General features: G+C 48.9%; 1 pseudogene; it reads right to left on the reverse strand.

The window, feature by feature from the left end:
• Window positions 1–341: 341 nt before the first annotated feature.
• LOC139605365 (serine/threonine-protein kinase PAK 3-like) lies at window positions 342–17,524 on the reverse strand (annotated as a pseudogene).
• Between the last annotated feature and the right edge of the window lie 1,743 nt (window positions 17,525–19,267).

Raw genomic sequence — 19,267 nt, forward strand, 5'->3', positions numbered from 1 at the left:
TTGACACACCTGGCAGGGAATTATCAGGGAGGAACCTGGGGTATCGGAGGCAAACCATGACATCACACCGCAACATACCACACTACTGAAAAAAATACAGTACTACTAACTAAGACAACATAACACATATAGTATATTAATTTATATATATATATATATGTTCATTTTAATATCTGTGAAGAGCCTATCATGTAATATGTACTTTTCATAACACCAAAGAAGCCATTTGCACCTTTAATAGACAGCTGAACACTCAGAAGGAAATGCTCAGCTTGTTCACAGGGTGAGAAAGAAAGGATTCTTCCAGATGAGTTAAAGTTTCAGAAACTTTATTTCTTTACAATCCTACTCTATAATCCTGTGGGGTGGTATTTGCAGAAAAATGGACAGGCACTAAATGAACCAGCCTAACCTCTGGAGCTAACTAAACTAACTAACCTTCTAGAACTAGGTCAGGTTTTTAATAAAGCTGCATTCAACTTTGTGGATAAAAAGGTGAAGCAGAAGAGTTGCTGACAGACAAAGGGGTAGCAACCCAAATAAAATGACCCTTACAGCATCTACCAATTAGATTAAGAAAAAGATGCGTGCTTGCCTCAGGACAAAATAGAGCTACCAGTCAAGAGATGCTGGACAAAGTGCAGCAACCAACCAAACAATGCATGTCTTTAGAAACCTATAGGATAGGAACTAATTATAAACTATGTTTAGAAGCACAATAAACGGCTTGTCCTTGATTCACGTTGAATTGTGCAGAGTCTTTTGTCTTTTCTCCATATACTCCTACTCTAAATCCTACTCTACAGTCCTACTCTAAATCCTACTCTAAGATGGCTATGGAGAAAATGGTCCTGATATGATTATAGCACTGTTTGCTTCTCCATCCTCCTCTTCATTGAGATGATGAGTGGTCTCAGGGTGGATGCAGCCTCAGCTGATGTTACAAATGGATGCTGTTCACAAAAAAACCCCAAAAACCAAAAACAAATACAAAAACAAAAACAAAAAAAGAAAACAAACAAATTAAAAAACAAAACAAACCAAAACAAACAAACAAACAAAAAAAAACCAACAAAAAGACAAAGAACAGTGAAGAGTGAACCATTACTTTCCAAGCTCAGTGCTTCACAGGCTCAATTGGGATTGCTCTGGGTCCTAAAAAGACCCAGAAAGAGGAGCAATGGCACCATCTGCTACCCAGCAGTCATGTGCAGGACCCTGCCATCACAGGCAAACCTGGCCCAGAATCCCACTCATCCATTTATTCAGGTTTCTTTATCTTGTTGGGATCTTTGCCCTGCCAGTGCTCTAGAAATGGTGCTTTCTGTCCCTGGGTTATCTTCCTTTCAGGAAACTCCAATGACTCACATAGGTCCCTGTCTTTGAAAGACAGGCACTGCGCTAATTCCCACAGGGACAGAAAGCAATGTCTACCTTTCCATGCCCTGCCCCTCGTGTGCTGGATGGCACCTTCCTTCCCAGCAGGGCCAGCCCAGTGGCACTGGGTCCTGCAGTTCCCTCTCTGCCACACAACCTGGCAGTAACCCTGGCGCAGTTCCCGTCTGCTTGAGCGTGCCAGGCAGCAGATGGGGCTGGGACAAGTCCCTCCCAGCTGTCCCTGTTTGCGTGCCAGAAACCTCCAAGGCTGGGCTGGGGGGCACAAACCAGGGCCCCTCAGAGGCTCACAGTGAGCCCCCACAGCCCCTCCTGCCACAGCCAAATCTCTGACTGCTCAGCTGGGACTGGCTTCCTTGGGTTCCTCCACCACCATTTCATGTCTCTGTACCCTGCATTGCTCTGCTTCAATTCTTTTGCCATTGGATAAAACTGAACACTCCACCAAATTAGAAAAGATGGCAACAGAAACAGTCAGAGGACAGAGCACCTCTCTGCTCAGGAAATGCGGAGAAGAGGTGGAGTTATTCAGTTTTGTGAAGAATAGGCCCCAGGGAGACTTTATTGCCACTTTCCAAGACTTCAGAGTAGCTTTGAAGAAAGTGGGGGACATCTTTAACAGGGTCGGTTACAATAGGATATGGACAAATATTTTTAAACACAAAGGGCATCAAATCAGAGTAGGTCTAAGGAAGAACTTGTTTACTCGGAGCATGGTGCCACCCTGGCACAGCTTGCCCCAAGAGCTTGTAGGTGCCCCATCCCTGCAACCATTCCAGCTCCGGTGGCAAAGGGCTCTGAGCAACCTGATCTCTTTAAAGATGTCCCTGCTCATTGCAGGACACTTGCACCACAGGACCTTTACAGGGCCCTGCCAGCCCAGCCCAGTCTAGGATTCCTCACTGTTTTCATTTGAAGAGCACCAAGAGTGGAGGTGAGGAGGAAGGGGGCTCATCTGATGCCTTGGACTTGAGTGGAGGAGGAGCCCGGCCCTCAGACCCTGTTTCACCTGCAGCCCCTTCACATTTTACCTGCAGGAGCTCCTTGGCAGACCAGCGCCGCGCCTCGTCTCTCTGCAGGCAGCAGCTCAGGAAGTCACGCAGGCAAGATGAGAATAGGTTGGGCTGCTGCAGCTTTTGTCTTCCTCCTGTGGCTATCAGGAGTTGAGGCTGGGGAAAAAGGAGACACCAGGCTATACCTGCTTCTTTCCTATCTGTAACTGCTCTCCTGGGTCCCATTGATTAAGCTCCACTCTGCAGTGGCAGTTTCTGCCCTGGCAGAGACCCAGAGATGACTTTCCTTTACCAACCAAAAACCCAAACTCCGATGCAGCCACAGCTTTTCCAACATCCCACAGATCTTGCCTTGGCAGCTGATTTCATTGACTGACCTAGTTAGTGGGAACTACATCACCACAAGCACATTTCCTTCCCTGAAGATTCATACCAGCTTGAGAGGCTTTTTGGAAGAAGGACTTTGCTATACTAACTCTACTATATCCAAGGGTTAGTACATGGAAAAGTATCTCTGCAGTGCTTCTTGGTCCCTTAAGAGCAGCTGCCATAAAACAAAACTAATCAAGCTTTTTGCTTTGTTCTTGAAAACAATGGGAATTGGAAGGAAAGAAAGGAAATCCACCAGGTGCTCCTCAGGTAAGGAAACAAACATTTGGAATCTCATCTTCAACACAGACACATTAAGATGCATGCACAAATGTACTGGGATGAAAACGCCTGCTTGGACACACAGGAGCCACCTGCAGCTCTGTCTCTCAGCAGCCTGAAAATTTCTGCTTTCCTTACATGGAAAAGAAAAACTTTTCATGGTCAAATCAGAAGGAGAGGTTCCATCCCTACGGTCACCCTCTACTCATTTGGCTACTCAAGTCAATGCATTAATGGTAGGCCCATCCCAGAAAGTGCCAGGAAACAAATGGGAGGTTTTGGCAGGCTCTCCACATCACCAGGCTCTGGCTTGGTGACGTGCAGAATATGGCTTGGGCTAGGAGAGAAACACGATCACTGAGTGTTTCAGCAGCACTGCACAAGAAGCAGAAGAGACTCTGTGGCCTTTACACCCTCATGCCCCAGTTTGAAGCATGTTTCCCAGTGAGAAGAAACTGCACAGTGGGGTAAGTTCCTCTCTAAAAACCGGTGCCTTAGCAACTTTCTTGTGTTTGGGCTTCTTTTCTTCATTTCTGGAAATGTAACACCAGTTCTGAGAGGCTTGCCTTGTGGTTTTAGGGGCATCTTCACAGACAGACAAGTGGGAACAACTTGAAACCCAAAGCAAATGTTGCCTGAGAAGAGCTGGGGAGTGTTTGCCTGTGGTGAGGCTTGAGCTGTCTGGCAATCCCTTTCCATGATGTGCAGAAACATCCAGCTGCTCCCCAGAGCTCAGTCCCTCTGGGCACGCCGGCCTCTGGAAACACCTGACGATCCCAGCCTTTCTCCTGCTCAAGAGCATCTAACCTAAGCTGAGCTCCAGTTTCTTCATCAAGGCCAAGGATGCTCACTTCCATGCAGCTGACAGTGTCCATGGAGCTCAGCAGGTCTTTCTGATACTCCTCAGGCCAAGGAATTACAGTGTAGATTGGCAAGACATTGGCTGATCGTTATCCAGTGTGGTTTGTGTGGAACCAAGCTCTAACATGCTGACAAGTCAGAGGGACAGAGCTCATTCTGCTTTTGCAAGATGGTATTTAGAAACATAGGACACCAACTTGGAACTATCAAGTTCCAAGTTCCAAGTTCCAAACCTCAACTTGCAGAATCCATCTCAAATAGACAAAAATATGAATGGCAAGAGGCCTTGGAGTCTCCATAAAAATGCCCACCACTGTAACGATAACTCTGTGCTTGTGGCACTGAAATAGATGGTGACCAAAGAGACTTTGCTATTATCCTCTTTAACCCAAAGGAGAATTTCAAATCCAGAAATGGCAATGCACTCCCCTTGTGTACAAATAATTTTTGCGGCTTTCTTTCCTTTTCCCACATCACCAGAGGTGACAAAGAGGGTTTTATCCTGACTCTCAGCTGAGCTCAGCCACTGGCCATGGTGGGGAGCTGGAGTCCTCCCTGTCATTAGAACTGTGCAGGCCAGGGATGGCCCTGCTCCTGTGGTAAAGAAACACAGCACCGGTGTCAACTGCCCACGTTGGATCCCAGCCCAGGCACCTGCCTGCAAGCTCATCAACTTGTTAAAGTACCAAGAAACAGCCAAGGGTTTGGCAAACAATTCTAACTGCAGTCGGAGAAAAACACATCCTAAACTTATCCAGGCCACCCACACACATGACTGAACCATGTACAGATGACTTGAAAGCCTGAAAGTTTCGAAGACCCACAGCATTTGGAAAAGATGCTACAGAATGGAAGAGAAGAGCTGTGTTTCAAAAATGAGAAAGCAAGCAGAACTGCTTGGGCATTGCTTTGGTAGTAGGTTTTTTCTCTTTTTCTTTTTTGTTTACTTTTCTTTTTCCTTTTTTTCTTATGTTTTCTATAAAATTGAAACTGGGAAGGTCTAACCTCCATTTCTCAGGATATTTATCACATGTCTACCCTCTCCACTGAAAAATTCTTGTCCTTCAGAAACAGAGTTCCAACATTGTTCAAAAAACAAGTGAGAAATGTCAGGCATGGCTGGAGGCCAAAATGGCAGGTTTCTGAACTGGTTAGGTTTCTGAACTGCCACTTCCCTTTCTGATACAACCAAAGCTACAGCAGATGCTGATGTGTTGCAGGGGCATTTTTAGAAGGAGACCTTGGTGGAAGTGGTTCCAGCAGATGGCAATGGGATTTTGTCCAATGGCACACAGAACATGGGACAGGTGAGAAAGACAGTGGGATCAGTGAGTATTTGCACCTTACCAAGACAGGAGTTGCATTCCAGTAAGGAACTTCTCGTTCCACCATTTCGATGCCCACGATTCCCAAAGACCATATGTCCACTTTGGGGCCATATGGTTGACCTGTCACCACTTCAGGCGCCAGCCACCCAGGAGTGCCGGCCACGCAGCTCCGTCTGCCCTGCTCAGGGGTGAGCTGAGCAAAGAGGCCAAAGTCAGCTGTGGAGAAAACAACAAACCATGAAAGCCAGCTCCAATTAGGAAACCAAGCAAAAGAATTCCCCACTCTCAGGCTAAGAATGTGCTGTTGAATCTCCTGGAGAACTGTGCACGCTCGATTTCCTTGGGGCTTTAGCCAAGGGAGTATGAAATTGGCCGTTTCCAAAAAAACCCAGGTTTCTTAAGGCTGCTCACAGCAGTGGACTTTATGCCCCTGAAGCTTTAGATTGTAGCTCCCTCTGTCTGGAAGGGACACACACAGAGCAACGCCACTCTTGACTGCTTGTGGTTCCTTATACCTCTGTGCACGTTGCAACTGTGCCTTCAGCTTGCAGCAGGGGTCCCTGCACTGCCACCAGCACCATTTCTGGGGAGCTGGCAGTCACTCCAAGCAGCCCCACACCCACATCCCTGGAACGCTGCACCTGACCAAGAATATACTGACCCAGCTTGACAGAGCCGTCGGTTTTGAGAAGGATGTTGCAGCTCTTCACATCTTGGTGGATGACGTGGTTTGAGTGCAGAAAATGCAGTCCTTGCAGGCACTGAGCGAGAAAACAGAAACAGGAGGGCAAAAATGAGTGATGTGATTTCATCACACAAGAAAGGAAACAAAGAATCTAAAAGATTCCCTCTCCAGGGGAATGGGGAGTAATGGCAGAACAGTAATGGCCACTGAGAGGAAGAGCTTGCTGCTCCAACACTTGCAGAGCAGGACCTTTCTAAGGAAAGGCACGTCAGCTTTTGAAAGAGCAACAGCACCTGCTGTTGTAGGCTGTGCCCTGCAAACCAGCCAGGATGACTCCTGCTGCAGTGGACGTGCTTTTTCCATGCAGAGGACAAAGGAGGGGTTTTGAAAGGAAAAGTCCCTCCCCTTTGGTGTGAAGCGGATCACTTTTGGGTGGGAGGCTGCATGACAAAGATTTTCTTGCTGGCCTCAGCACAGGCTTGGAAGTATCCCACCAGTCACTTTCTGGGAGCAAAGAGCATTTTGGCTGCACTACTATCCTTTTCAGCGGAGGACTGTGAGACATGAGTCTTTTTTCTTTGCTGATCATTTCAAATCCTGCCACCAGCACCTTTGCTTTTACAGGCAAGGAATGCAGTGAAGACAGACTCCAGGCAAACATTTAGAGAGGCAAGGTGGAGAACAGCAAATACAAATACAAGAGACAGAGCGAGAATACAACAGCAGGAGATAAGAGTACTGGCACTGAGTACAGGGAGTGCAGGGGCACTGGCAGGCCTTTCACTTGAGATGCTTTTACTTGCCCATAGAATAGCAGCAACACAGAAACAAAGCTTGGCACAGGAAATCACTCCAGCTCTGAGCCCCTGTTTCCCAGACAATCCTGCCCAAGCCCTTGGAAACACGGATGGGATTGCTGACCTCCCGACTGATGGCTGCCATCTCATCTTCAGACAGGTAGGTCTTGCTGATGACATTGCTCAGAGTGCCTCCATCCATGTACTCCATAACCAGCCAGAGCTCCTCACCCACAAGGTAGCTGAAAGAAGGAAACAAGGGCGTGGAGATGAATGTACATGGCTAGGTTGCTGTGTGGAAAAGACGGGTTGATTCTTCTTTTCAGGTCCCTTTGAGACAAAGACAAAATAAAGGAATAGACATTCCCTCTTGGCTGTGCTTTGTTTGCCATCTGTGCAGTCTCAAGGAGAAAGGCACAGCTGTGAAAAAGGAGATGTCTTAGATGGGCAGCAAGCAAAATGTGCAGTTTAGTAACAGCCCAGATAAAAAACCTGTCGCGCATGGTGTTTCTGGAAAAAAGCACCTAGTCTTCCTGGCATGCATAGCAATGGAAAACAGTGGCAACAATCCAAGGGAAATCCTTGTTAGTTTACCTGGACCTTAGAAGACACTTGAAAAAAATCAAGCTCCAAAACAAAGTGGTGGCTGTGAATATAGAGATCATTGATTTAGTAAGACACGACTCATCCGGGTTTTTGAACAATTTTCAAATACCATGTGCCAGCGAAGAGTCATGCAGACAAAATGCAATCTCTTCCCATCCACTGGAGATGAAAAGAGCAGTTATAATTAGCCAATAATTACAGCTCTATTTTCTGCCAGTGACCAAAGTGGGATTTTACCTTGCATGTTTGCAATATGTGAACAAACATTCATGGGACAAAAGCACAACTCACCTGTCTAAACAATTGACCAGGTTGGGATTCCTATTCACCTTCATGACCATGAGTTCATTGACTTTTAGTTCCTTCTTCCTCAGTCCTTGAAGATGTATTTTCTTTATGGCCACCTAAAATGACATTGAAAATCAGTAACTTGAGAGGTTGGTGGCACGAGACCACAAGACACATGGAGCGAGTGATTTTGCAATGACACAGCTGAGCTGTGCCAAACTGCCTTGTGATTAGGCACTGCAGTAATTAGGAACTGACGTTCCAACAGCCCATTTCTCTGCTCCCTTGGGAGCCACTTACAGGACACGTGGGGCCACTGACATTTTGCCTTGACCACTTGGTAACAGCAGTGTCTCAGTTATCACCCACAAAGCTCTGACCACACTCTCTGCTGCTTTGTTTGCGACTCAGAAGAAGCAATCCATGCCTTAAAACTCTGTGGATACATCTTGGGCTATGGGCAGGGCTTAGGGCTTTCAGGGACGCCTTGCAGATCTCTCCCTGTGTGCAGTTCCCAAGTGCAGCAGGTGGCTAAGGAACCACCAGTAACTTTCAGATGTATTTGCTGGCAGCCAGAAATGAGAATTCAGGACTCTGAAGCTGTAGCCCCAAAGAGCAGTGAGGTGCTCGAAGGCACCACCTTTGTTTCAGCAATGGAGAGCGAGTGAGCGCGTCCTTCTCTGAAAGGAGCCGCTGCCCTCCGTGCCTTCCTTCCGGCAGCTGAGGAGGACAAAGTCCCAAATGCATTTTGCGGGCTGGCACCAGTCTGTGCTTCTTGTGCCTTTTCAGCACAGCTCTGCCCAAAGCTCCAGCCACAGCTCACACCAGAAGGGAAAGCCCTCGAGTGCAGCAGAGTCTGCAGGTGCTGTTGACATTTACCTCTCCTCCTGTGGCAGTGTCGAGTGCTTTACAAACATCTCCAAAAGTCCTAGAAACAAAACAGAAGCAGAGAAAGGAGAAGCCATTTAGATCTTGCAGTGAAAGCCAGCCCACGCAGGAGATCTGTGCTGTAAATGCCTAAGACCTGCAGGACACTGGAAGCATGGAGATGTCTTTGACAATGCCTTCTGAGCACACTTAGAAATTCTGATCAGCACTGACAATCTAAGCCCAGTGCCTGAACACATTTGCAGCTTGTCTGACTTCACACTTGATACCTATTCCACCAGCAAAACACCTGATGCATAGTTTGGTAAAATTAACATTGCTTGGACTCACCCACTGCCAATATTTTCCAGTTCAATGTATTTTATAATAGGATTTTCCATCTTCGCCATTCTCCCTAAGGGAAACAAAATGCAAGATGTTCACTTTAAAGCAGAGATCCCAGCTTCTAGGAGATACAAAAGGCAGCCCCACTGTCTGGGGCTCTGAGCCCTCCCTTTGTGGACAGCTGGCTAACAACAACAGGAACAGGAACTGGAACAACAAGAAAAGAACAGCAGGTCCACAGCACAAGTGGCTGGCACAGAGACTGATTTCTAGCATCCTTTGAAGTGAGAGACCTCTTGACAGCAGACACACAGGGAAGCACAGGGAGATACATTCAGAGACTGAGACCAGAAGAGAACACCTACCAAGGCAAGTAAGTTTGTCATCTAGAAACATTAAGGAGAGCTGGAACTAACAGTGCCTTTGTTTTCTTGGGAATAAACACTGTGAGATTTAGAAAAGGTTTCCTACTTGCTAAGATTAAATGCACCTGGACATCTAGAATCAATTCCTCTGAACAGATGTCAAGTTCAGAACAGGAGGAATTATTGCCAAGTGTTCCCATCTTTTCCAGCTTGCAGCAGTTTGCCAGAAGAATGCCTCTGCATTTGTAAACCAGAGCAGCTCATGCTAGAAGCAATCCCGACGGGGCTTTCAGCATCAGGGCCCTCACCCTTTATGAGCAGGCTGAGCTCAAAGACGCCCTTGCCCGTGCCCCGCGTGAAGAACCACGCCGCTTCTCTCCACCCCGACAGCGCGGATCAGTCGCTCCCATTGCACTCGCCCTCTCGGCACCGCACACGTCCCCATCCTCCCAACTCGGCACGGCGGGCATGGGCACAGAGGACAGCAGTGCTCCTCAGGCGCCCTGTGACACAGAGAGCTGCCCAGAGGAGATGCTGACCCTCTTGTGAGTCCGGGCCGTGCGACGCAGCAGCCGGCCCAGAGAAGGGGCTGCTGCCTCAGGCAGCTCCGCGCTGCAGCAGCCGGGCAGCAGCGGGACCCTCCCAGCTAAGGAAGGCTCCAGCCTCTGCACTCCCACCAGCCCTCAGGGGCAGGGCAGCGACCACAACAAGGCTGGCAAAGGCCAAGCATGAGCACTGACAGGCACTGACTGGAAGAAGCCAGAGTGAGCCTGAGCCCTGTACAAGCTGTTGCCCCCATTCAGGACACAGCAGGATGGGCTTTGAGATCAGCCACACCGAGGCGCAGATCAGTGCCCTTTTTGTCCCAACAGGTGATGGTAGACACAGAATCCACTGGGCTCTCTTCTCAACCCTACCAGATCTTCTCTGAGAGCACAGCACTGGCAGCTGTTAAGGGCAAGAAGCAGATTCATTGGGTTGTGCTGCAGAATCACAAAGGGCTTGATGTGTTCTCCTAGAGACTGATCTCAGCAGAGCTTCTGCCAGTGGCTAGGACTCAAGCAGTCACAGCCTTCTGCTGATCCAGGAACAATCCCTGCTTCTGCTTTTGGCAGAGAGGGAAGCCCAGGCAAACTCCAGCCAGTCTAAGCTGCCCTCAGAGGCAGCAGGAACACCCAGAGCTCTCTCTTGCTGCCTCGGAGCAACGCCAGCACTTCTGTGACACTAAACCGAGGAGAACCCTTTGGTACAGCTATGCTGACACGTGCACACAATACACTGTCCCTCAGATAACAAAGATACCAGACGCACTCAGTTGCTCCAGGGAGTCACCCGCCATCTCCTGTTGCTGAGCAGCAGCTGGGTCAGCACGGGAGGTGAACCAAGTGCTCAGGCTCCACTTCTTCAGCTGGAGAGCAAAGGCTCCTTGGGACAGCACTGCTGCTTCTGCAGCAGCTTCAGTGTCAGAGTCGGTGTAGATCTGAGACAAGAAATGAGTTTATGTCAGGAAGGTGTGGCAGAGATTGCCCTGAAATGCAAGAGAGATTGCCATTTGAAATGCAAGCCCTTAGGAAGCTGCTGTCAGCCACATGCAGAGCTCTTCAACTGGATTGCTTTGGATGTCCACTTGTGAAACCAAATGGTCAAAACCAAAGGCTGGTTTTACTCGAGGTCATAGCCAGTTTCTTGTTCTAAAGGATGACTGCAGCAACGACCGCTCCACTTCCTCCCAAAGACTCCTTTCCCCCTCCTAGGTCTGCAGATACATTTGCAGCTCCTCATTCTAATGTTCTACCTCCTGCCATGAAATTCTCTTTTTCTGCACCTTCCTCGGGACGTGCTCATCCTGCAGCATCTCTGGAGGGTTCAGTTCCTGGGCCTCATGCCAGCCTCGGGGCTCTTGGTTGCCCATCATTTGCTGGAACTCTCTGCAGGCTGCCAGGTAGGATGGCAACACTTCCACCTCAAGTCAAACAGAACAAAGCAGTCAGAGACTACAGCTTGTCCCTGTCAGCCAGGAGTCATCGACTGGGAAGAAAGTAAAGAAAAGGACAGGAGCAGATTCACAAGGGATACAGACAGCTTGTAGCTCGTATTCCAGATCTATGCGAGTGACCATGTTCACCTGCAAAAACACCTCAAGAAACAAGGTCACCTGGAAGAAGCCAGCAGGAGCTCATTCGGATGAGTGCTGGCTAAATGGCCAAGGGAGTAATGCCACTGTCTAGAGCATCAGCTGAGATTCAGCAGACCAGGAAGTGCCCTTCAGAGCAGCTCTGACAGAGGCCTCATCAGGATGGCCTCAGAGGCATCACCCACCCCCTGCTGCTCTGCACTGGAAAGGCAAGGAGGGCAGAAACCACCCCTTGGGTGACTGCAGTGGCTATTGCTGTTTCACTCACTTGCTTTTCTAGAGCCTTTTGTTCCTGAAGGAGGCGATTAATTTTCTCTTTGATGATTTTAATTTTTTCGTCTAGCCTCTTCTTCCTTGCCTTGATCCTAGCCTCAGTTTCCTGCAGCTGTGCCTGCACCTGTTCATCAATTTTCTGTAAACAACAACGGAAAGGACTCTCTTTCATGCGTGGAGTGGCTGCCATTCCTTCATTCACCTGTTTTTGTTGATTGCCCCTCTGCATAGGGAGATTCTTCTCCTCTTGGATGTCTTCATTCCTCCTCTTTGCTGCCATGATGTCACTCTGAGCTTCAGGCAGCTCTGCTTGTGGCTCTGCCTTGATGTTCTGTACACACAAAAGCAGAGCAAGTGACTGAGAGCTGCCATCAAGATCAGCTTTTCCCTCTTTTAGCCTCAAAATCACATTTATTCAGCCCCTTCTTTCTGCTTCCCTCCCCAGCTCTGCTTCCACTGTAACCATCCTGTCCCGGTGCTGGTCTCTGCAGATTCCAAGGCTCTGTCCTTTCAGTGCCTGTGGGACTTCCTGGCCTCCTCAGTCCCAGGAGCTCTGGTTTATGCCCCTCTTCCTGCCCTTCCCTCTGTCCCCTGGCCAGTCAGGCTTACCTGGCCATTCTCCTGTGGCTCTTCCACCTGCTGCCTGAGCTGCTCTTCCTGCTCTCGGGCAGGGAACAGCTCTCCCTGAATCTGGCATGGCATCTCAGATAAGGCAGTCTGCTCCTGCTCTTTCTCTAGAAGCACCTGCACAGAAAGCAAGACAAGATGGGTTTCACCTTCCCGTACGACCTTTGTGGGCCAAGACTCAAAGACTGCTGGGCTCACACGCTCCCAAAGCACTGTGCTGCTGCTCTGCTGGGTCCTTCTCTGCCCGTGGGGAGGCACAGATTCCAAAGTGACCCTGGCCCTACAATCAGGGGCCATCTGGGGCTGAAGCTCCAACAGCCTCTCAGGCAGCTGACAGGGAAGGTGTGGCATTTCTCAAGGGTCTGGTGAGGGCCTCCCTCTGCTTCTGCCATGTCCTCTTTGTCTTTCAGTGGTGACTGACACCCCGCCCTGTCCCACAGCTCCATCCTGGCCCTGCAGGTGGCTTCCTGGGTGAGCTCACTCCTTGTGAGAGACACTTCTAGAGTTCACATTCCCTTCAGGCCTGCACCAGCATTCCTCCTTCCTGACATCTACACTCTTGTTAGAAAATGGGGTCATTCAGGAGATAAGGATGCATGCAAAGATCTCTGATGGAAGTCAGAGAACCTCTATGGCCATCTGAGTATATGGAGGAGGACCAAGGTGTTTCTTCTCCCTCTTTTGTCAACTGAGAATTCTGACCAGCAGTAACAGAGTTTCTCATAAGGCCCCATTAACAAATGCACTTACACAGCCCTGGGGATGCCAGCGAAGGAAACCATGTGTCATGTAATGCATGTATGGGCAAAGTCACCAGACCCCAACTACAGCATGGGATAGTTCCACTCCCTTAGGACATGCAAAAATTTAAAGGATAAAAAGAAGGCTTCAGGTCAGAAAAGGCTGGAGTAGGGAAACATGAGAGGAAAAAACAACCATCTCTGGAGGGGGAAACATCTCTGCCTGCTCAGGATCAGTCAATGGAACTTGTCTCTACTCCTCTCCTGAAGGGATGCCTTTAGGTGAGCTTTGCATCTTCCACTGCTTTGGAGCAGAGCCAGGAAGATTCAAATAGATAGACAGACAGATCTCACTTTTATAATCTCTCTTTACTGTACTGTGGTATTTACATTCTTTGAACACAGAGAGATATAATTCTCTCTCCTAGGTTTTTTTTAAGGGGAGGTAGTGAGAAACTTAGAGAAGAAGAGAAAACAATTATTATCTCTTCTTGCTGTTCTTGTTGTTTAGTACATGTAGAATGTGTTCTAGTGATTGTTTACTGAAAGTGATTTGTTAATTGGATTTTAGTGATAGCTGTTTAGCTTGATTAGCCAATTAGATAAAAGCTGTGTCATGACTGTCTGGAGACAGTCACAAGTTTTTCTTTAGTAGCTTTTTAGTATAGTATCTCTTTAGTATAGTTTTAATATAGTACTAGTGTGATATAACATAGCTTAAGAAAGCATTTGTTTAACCTTCTAAATCATAGAGTCAAAGCACATTATTCACCACGTGGGGGTCACCCTGAATCAATACTGTCCTTTCTGTCGCTACACACATCAACACTCGGTAGCAGTGCCCCGATCTGCAGCCATCCTGAACTTGCTCTCCTGTTGCTTCAGTAACCCACACTCTTGGGGAATCTGGAGCGTGTGGGTCCTTATGGAATGCAATCAGACCCAGAGCGTTGCACTGGGAACTGCACTCTTTGTGCATCTGTGCTCGGGCAAGTTCTTCTCTTGGACTCGAGCACACTGATGGTGCTAAAGTGGCTGGAATCAGAAATGCAGCCCAGCCCCTCCCAGCTCCTCTAATCTCTGAGCACCAGCTGGAATGCAAGGGCATTGATTTCCTGCTCAATTCCCAAATACAACACACACTGATTCCCTGGGCTGCCAAAAGACACGGGAGCCGTTAACCTGAAAGTGATGTGTTTCCACCAGTGCTGGAAAAGGGCAGGAAAGATTGAGAAAAAGCTCCCTTGCTCCCTGGAGAAGGAGAAATTACACAAGGCTTCTCCTTCTAGCAAACAAACAAACAAATAAACAAACAAAATATGAAAGTGTTACCTACTCCAGTGTCTAAAGCGCTTGGATGCAGTGAAGGGATGTTTGGCAGGGAAACAGCCCTTGTGCTGAGCATTGGATCTATGGATCTAAGGCAGGGATCTATGGAAGTCTGCCTGAAGGTCCCTCATGAGCCCCCATTGTCCAGGCTAAAGCTCCCTCAGCACCTCCTCGCTGGCCTTGTGCTGCACCCCCTTGCCCAGCTCCCCTGTCCTTCTGTGCACGCGCTGCAGCCCCTCAAGGACTTTCTGCTTCCCAGGGCCCACAGCTGCACCCAGCACTGCAGCGGTGGCCGCAGCGCTGCCCAGCACAGGCCACGCTCGCTGCCCTGCTCCTGCTGCCCCCCTGCTGCTGACACGGCCACCGTGCCCTGGCCCTTCTTGGCCCCCTGGCCACACGCTGCCTCATCTTCAGCGGCTCAAGGCCGCCAGCCCTGCGTCCTTTTGGCCCACGCAGCTTCCCAGCCACAAAGGTGCCCATTTCACTTCAGATACAGCAGGCATCATTGCAAGGTGTACATCCTGGTTTTAGCATTACAAGACAGCAGTCAAGGACTTGCAGCTTTGCTCCCACTCTAGGCTCCAATGCAGTTTTCAAAGCAAACTACACAATAGACGGTATCAACAGACACATGCAGTGTCTGGGTTTTGCCTCAGAAGAAGGGTTCAGAACTACTCACTTTGTTTCTTTTGCCACACTAGACAAGAATGCCCCCCCCAGCTTCATGGACAACACAGTCATCTCCTTGCAGCTTATCAAAGACCAAGAAACAGGCAGACTCAGAGCACCTATCTGCTCTGCTACTGGCTGCTCTGCCTGAAGAGGCAGAAGAGCAACCTGACAACAAAGGCACCAAAATCCCTGACTTCAAGCAGCAGCTCTACATCCCCAGCGTGTCTCTGAAATAGTCCCAAGTAAGCACACCCAAGAAGTTTGTGGGGACAAAGCACCACAAAGAGCTTGTGTGGTCAGATCAGCATTTTTTTGTGCCTGCAGCTACTTGGCCAGTCTGTGCAGGGGGACAGGTCCCTCCACGCCACAGTGTCCCCTGTGTATCTGACAAGGCTGAGCACAGTGTCTTTGACATGCTCCCTGTCTCTGGGATCAGGCAGCATTCATGCTCCAGGCTGGCCCCTGTCCAAATGCCAGGAAGCTGCTGCCTAAGCATGACAGATCAAAGCCCATTGTCCAGCTGTCACAGGCTGGGGGCAATCACCAGGTCCTGGCAGGACTCCAGCACTCAGCATCCTCAGCCAGCCACAGCAAGTGCCGGCTGGTCAGAAACTTGCAGCTCTGCCTTGCACCAAAGACAGCAGCACACACAACTGGCACTTACTGGCTCAGAATGGTCAGGCTGTGGTGTGACCACAGCTGGAGGCTGGCGCTCATCCACCTCATTTGCCTCCTCTTTGGCCTCCTCTCCATGAGCAGAGGGAGCCAGAGGAGAGACTGCTGTTGGTTCTGTGATCTGTGGACAAACAGCAGTGTGAAGGACAGAAAGTTACCTATAATTTATAACCTTATTTCTATTCAGCACTTTATTCTATTCAGCTCTATTTCTACAACCAGCTGTACTAAGGACAAATCAGAAACTTTGAGAACAATGGGATTCTAAGTCACTGTGACTGAATTTAAATGGGCTAATTCAACAGAATTGCTAATAGTTCTGAATTAGACATTATGCCCTGGCTACTATCAAGAAGCAACATTCTCTCTGCAAAATGAGCTTTTCATTCCTTGAAAGTTCTGAAATGGAAAATCAGGAAAAAGCCAGCAATGCCTTTGTTATTGCTGCTGCAGACATGGAAATGGATTTTCTTTCAGCCTACCCAGCTGGCCCTCTACACTCTGCGGCCACAGGCCAAGCTCACAGCTTGCTCTACAATTCTTAAGCACCAGGAACATGAAATGTTCCTTTCTCACTCACCTCAGGATCAGCACCTCTGAATACACGGATCATGTGATCTGGAGTGGGCAAGGGAAAATGAACAAGGGCTGTGAGAAAACTGCCTGGGCTGCTGAATCCCACAGAAGAGAAGAAGTCAACCCAAACAGAGAGTATTTTTCTTTATCAACATCCCTCCACGTGACATACTTCTTTCACACAGCCAGCAAGAGATCAGGACAATAATCTTGGTTGTGCCTACACTTCGGCCTGTTTAGCCAGTAAATGAATACAAACGTGATCAAGAAAACGCAAATTGTTCTTCAACACTCAATGCTTCTGTTCTGTTCAACAGATAAAGCAGCTCTTGTTCTCTTGTCTTTCAGGTACTTTTTTAAAAAACAGAAGTTGCATGCACTAATTCCCATTAAGTTGCTGAAAACAGTCACCCAGAAAAGCTTCCCCAAAATGCCCCTGAGCTGTGGCAGTTCTACTGTGAAACAGCACAGCAGCAGCTCCAGGGCTCAGGAGCAGACACTCATGGCTTTAGAGTTTGCACTTCACTGCAAAGGGAATCACTATTTTAGCACTCAGTCAAGGGTCAAAATAGACAGTCAAATCCTTTCATTACAAAATTTAGAATAAAAGAAGCTGTCCCTCAGTTCTGGGGAGAACTACAAAGTCTTTAGAAGGCCTTCTGAGAAGGCCTCCCAGTCTGCATTTTGGAAGTTGTCCTGCTTGATCCAGCAAACTGAGGAAATGACAGACTCTGCTGCCACAGACTCTCCCTGGAGGGAACGGAAGCCCTGCAGGTTCCCTTGCAAATGCTGCCCCTGTGGCTACAGGCACCCCCTTTTTAGCTGAACGCCCTGACAGGAGCTTTACCAAACCACTGGCATCCTAATGCTCTTTCTCTTTCAAAATCAACCCAGTCACTAAGAAAGAGCAGGAAGACATGCAAAAGCCAGGTTAGCTTACACCCTAACCTAAATAGAGTTGAAACCTCTACTTACTTGCCAGGCTAGTCATGAAATAGGCGGAATAAACAGTGCCATACATGGTGCAAACTGCAGCAGCGAGTTGCTCAATCATTGTAGCACTGTTGTTCAAGTTTACCCCAACACTACAAAAGCCAAGACTCCTGTCAGTGTGCAGCTACACACTGACAAAGGCCACAATCAGGAGGATGCTCCTGATCTCAGCAAGCCCTAGGGCTGCTCTGGCACTGAGGCCTTCCGTGCAACAAGGCAACCTTCTGATGTCACCACGACGATGTGGCAACCATGCCCTGATATCACAAAGCAAAGTATGACAAAGCAAAGCATCACAAAGCATGTTAGTCTGTGAATTTATGCAAAGCAGTAACCAACCTCCCCTACAGCAAACACAAAATGGCCTCGGAAGTTCTCCTCTGACACAAAGCAGCACAAACTCCCCCCGTGGGCCAAACCCTGTTGTTCAAGGGATCCAAGAGGAACTCCAAGAGTGCCCCAAGCACCTACAGCCTGTACCCCAAGTGAGCATTCAGATGGGACCCAAGCAAAGGAAACCAGACCAAGAAAATGGCCCAAAGCATTGTACAGAACCAGGAGAGAAAGCACTATTGGCATAGCAGCTGAAGTAATTCCTAACCAATCACCCCATATATCTGCATGTTTATTGGATGTTCCCAGGGCTGCTGTGTATGTACATCTCTTCCCCTGCTCTGCCTTTCTTCCCCTTTGGCAGCAGTGGAACTGGCAGCATCTGCCCGCCAGCAGCAGCTGCTCCAAGCTGGGAACGCGGCTGGCGGTGCTGATTTCCAGAGGCTCCTGTGTCCCAGGGAAGCCAAGGCAGGAGCAGCTGAACGGCGCTGGCGCTGCTGCTGCTCTGTGCCAGAGAGCCCCGGCTGGGCAGGGCACGGTGCCCACTGCGCTGCGGGCTCCTTCTCCTGCCAGAGCTGGGCACACCTGGGAGCAAGGCATGGCAACCTTTGGGCAAACCAAGGGGTTTCTGGGGCTGCACTGCTCTGCACACACCCAGCTCACCTGCAGCACAGAACCTTGGTCCCCCAAAAGGTAAACAAGATGGAAACAGCTGGAAAAGATCACATTTCAACCATTCTTTATGCTTCAATAGAAATGACCAAAATGAAAGTTACCGAGCAGGGCCCGATCCACACTGCCAGCTCAGTGTGAGAAAAGAGGCATTACTTTATTTCAGTGCTGGGTGCGTGGGGAATCACTTCCCTGAAACATGCACACCCACGTGTGTGTATCCATGGAACTAAGACATTCCTTTCATTACTTTTATTCATTACTTTGCTCAAACTCACAGGCTAAACATTCTCACAAAGTATTTGACATGTTTAAAACACTTCCCCAAAATTACTGACATTTAGAGTAGGGGTCTCTTGAGGGTCTCTGCTGGTCATGTGGTGAACATCCCATTCCTCAAATTCTCCTTCCATGGTTAAGAGCCTTCTTCTCCTTGAATGCATTGCAGCTACCTCCTCAGTAGGCCCACTGTCTTTATTCTCAAGGCTAAGATATCCACTTGCACACATTAACCACTGGTGTGAGGGAAGGTATGACTCAGCACCGCCTGTTAAAGCTTAACAAATTCACCATTTGTTGCAGGTAAACACTTCCCCAACGTCTCTCCTTCCTTCTCTGGGAATCAAACACAAGCATTTTGTGAGCACTGAGCCCAAGGCCGCCTCCAACCCTCCTGTCACCCACCAGCCCTTCTCTCTTCACAAACAGCAGGTCCAGCAGTGCCTTCCCTCACTGGCTCAGTCACCAGCTGTGTCACAAGTTCTCTGTCACACACTCCAGGAACATCCTGGGCTGTTTGCTCTCCGCTGCACTCTGTTGCCAGCAGACATCCCCACCCTGTTCCATAGCCCTTGCAGAACCCTGCACCTGCTATCCCCGGGCACCTGGGAAGGGGAGGCAGTCACGGAAGAGATGCACCAGCTGCACCGGGCAGGAACCAAAACCCTCTCGCGGCACAGCTGCTGGCCTGTGTCTGGCACAGCTCCGGCTGCCCCACTCCTCATGGGCTTTTGGCTGGAAATGCAATTGCACTTTCTGCCTC

This window comes from Agelaius tricolor, unplaced genomic scaffold (assembly GCF_023055355.1).
Source record: "Agelaius tricolor isolate 1412-34295 unplaced genomic scaffold, bAgeTri1.0.p SCAF_65, whole genome shotgun sequence".
Lineage (NCBI taxonomy): Eukaryota > Metazoa > Chordata > Aves > Passeriformes > Icteridae > Agelaius > Agelaius tricolor.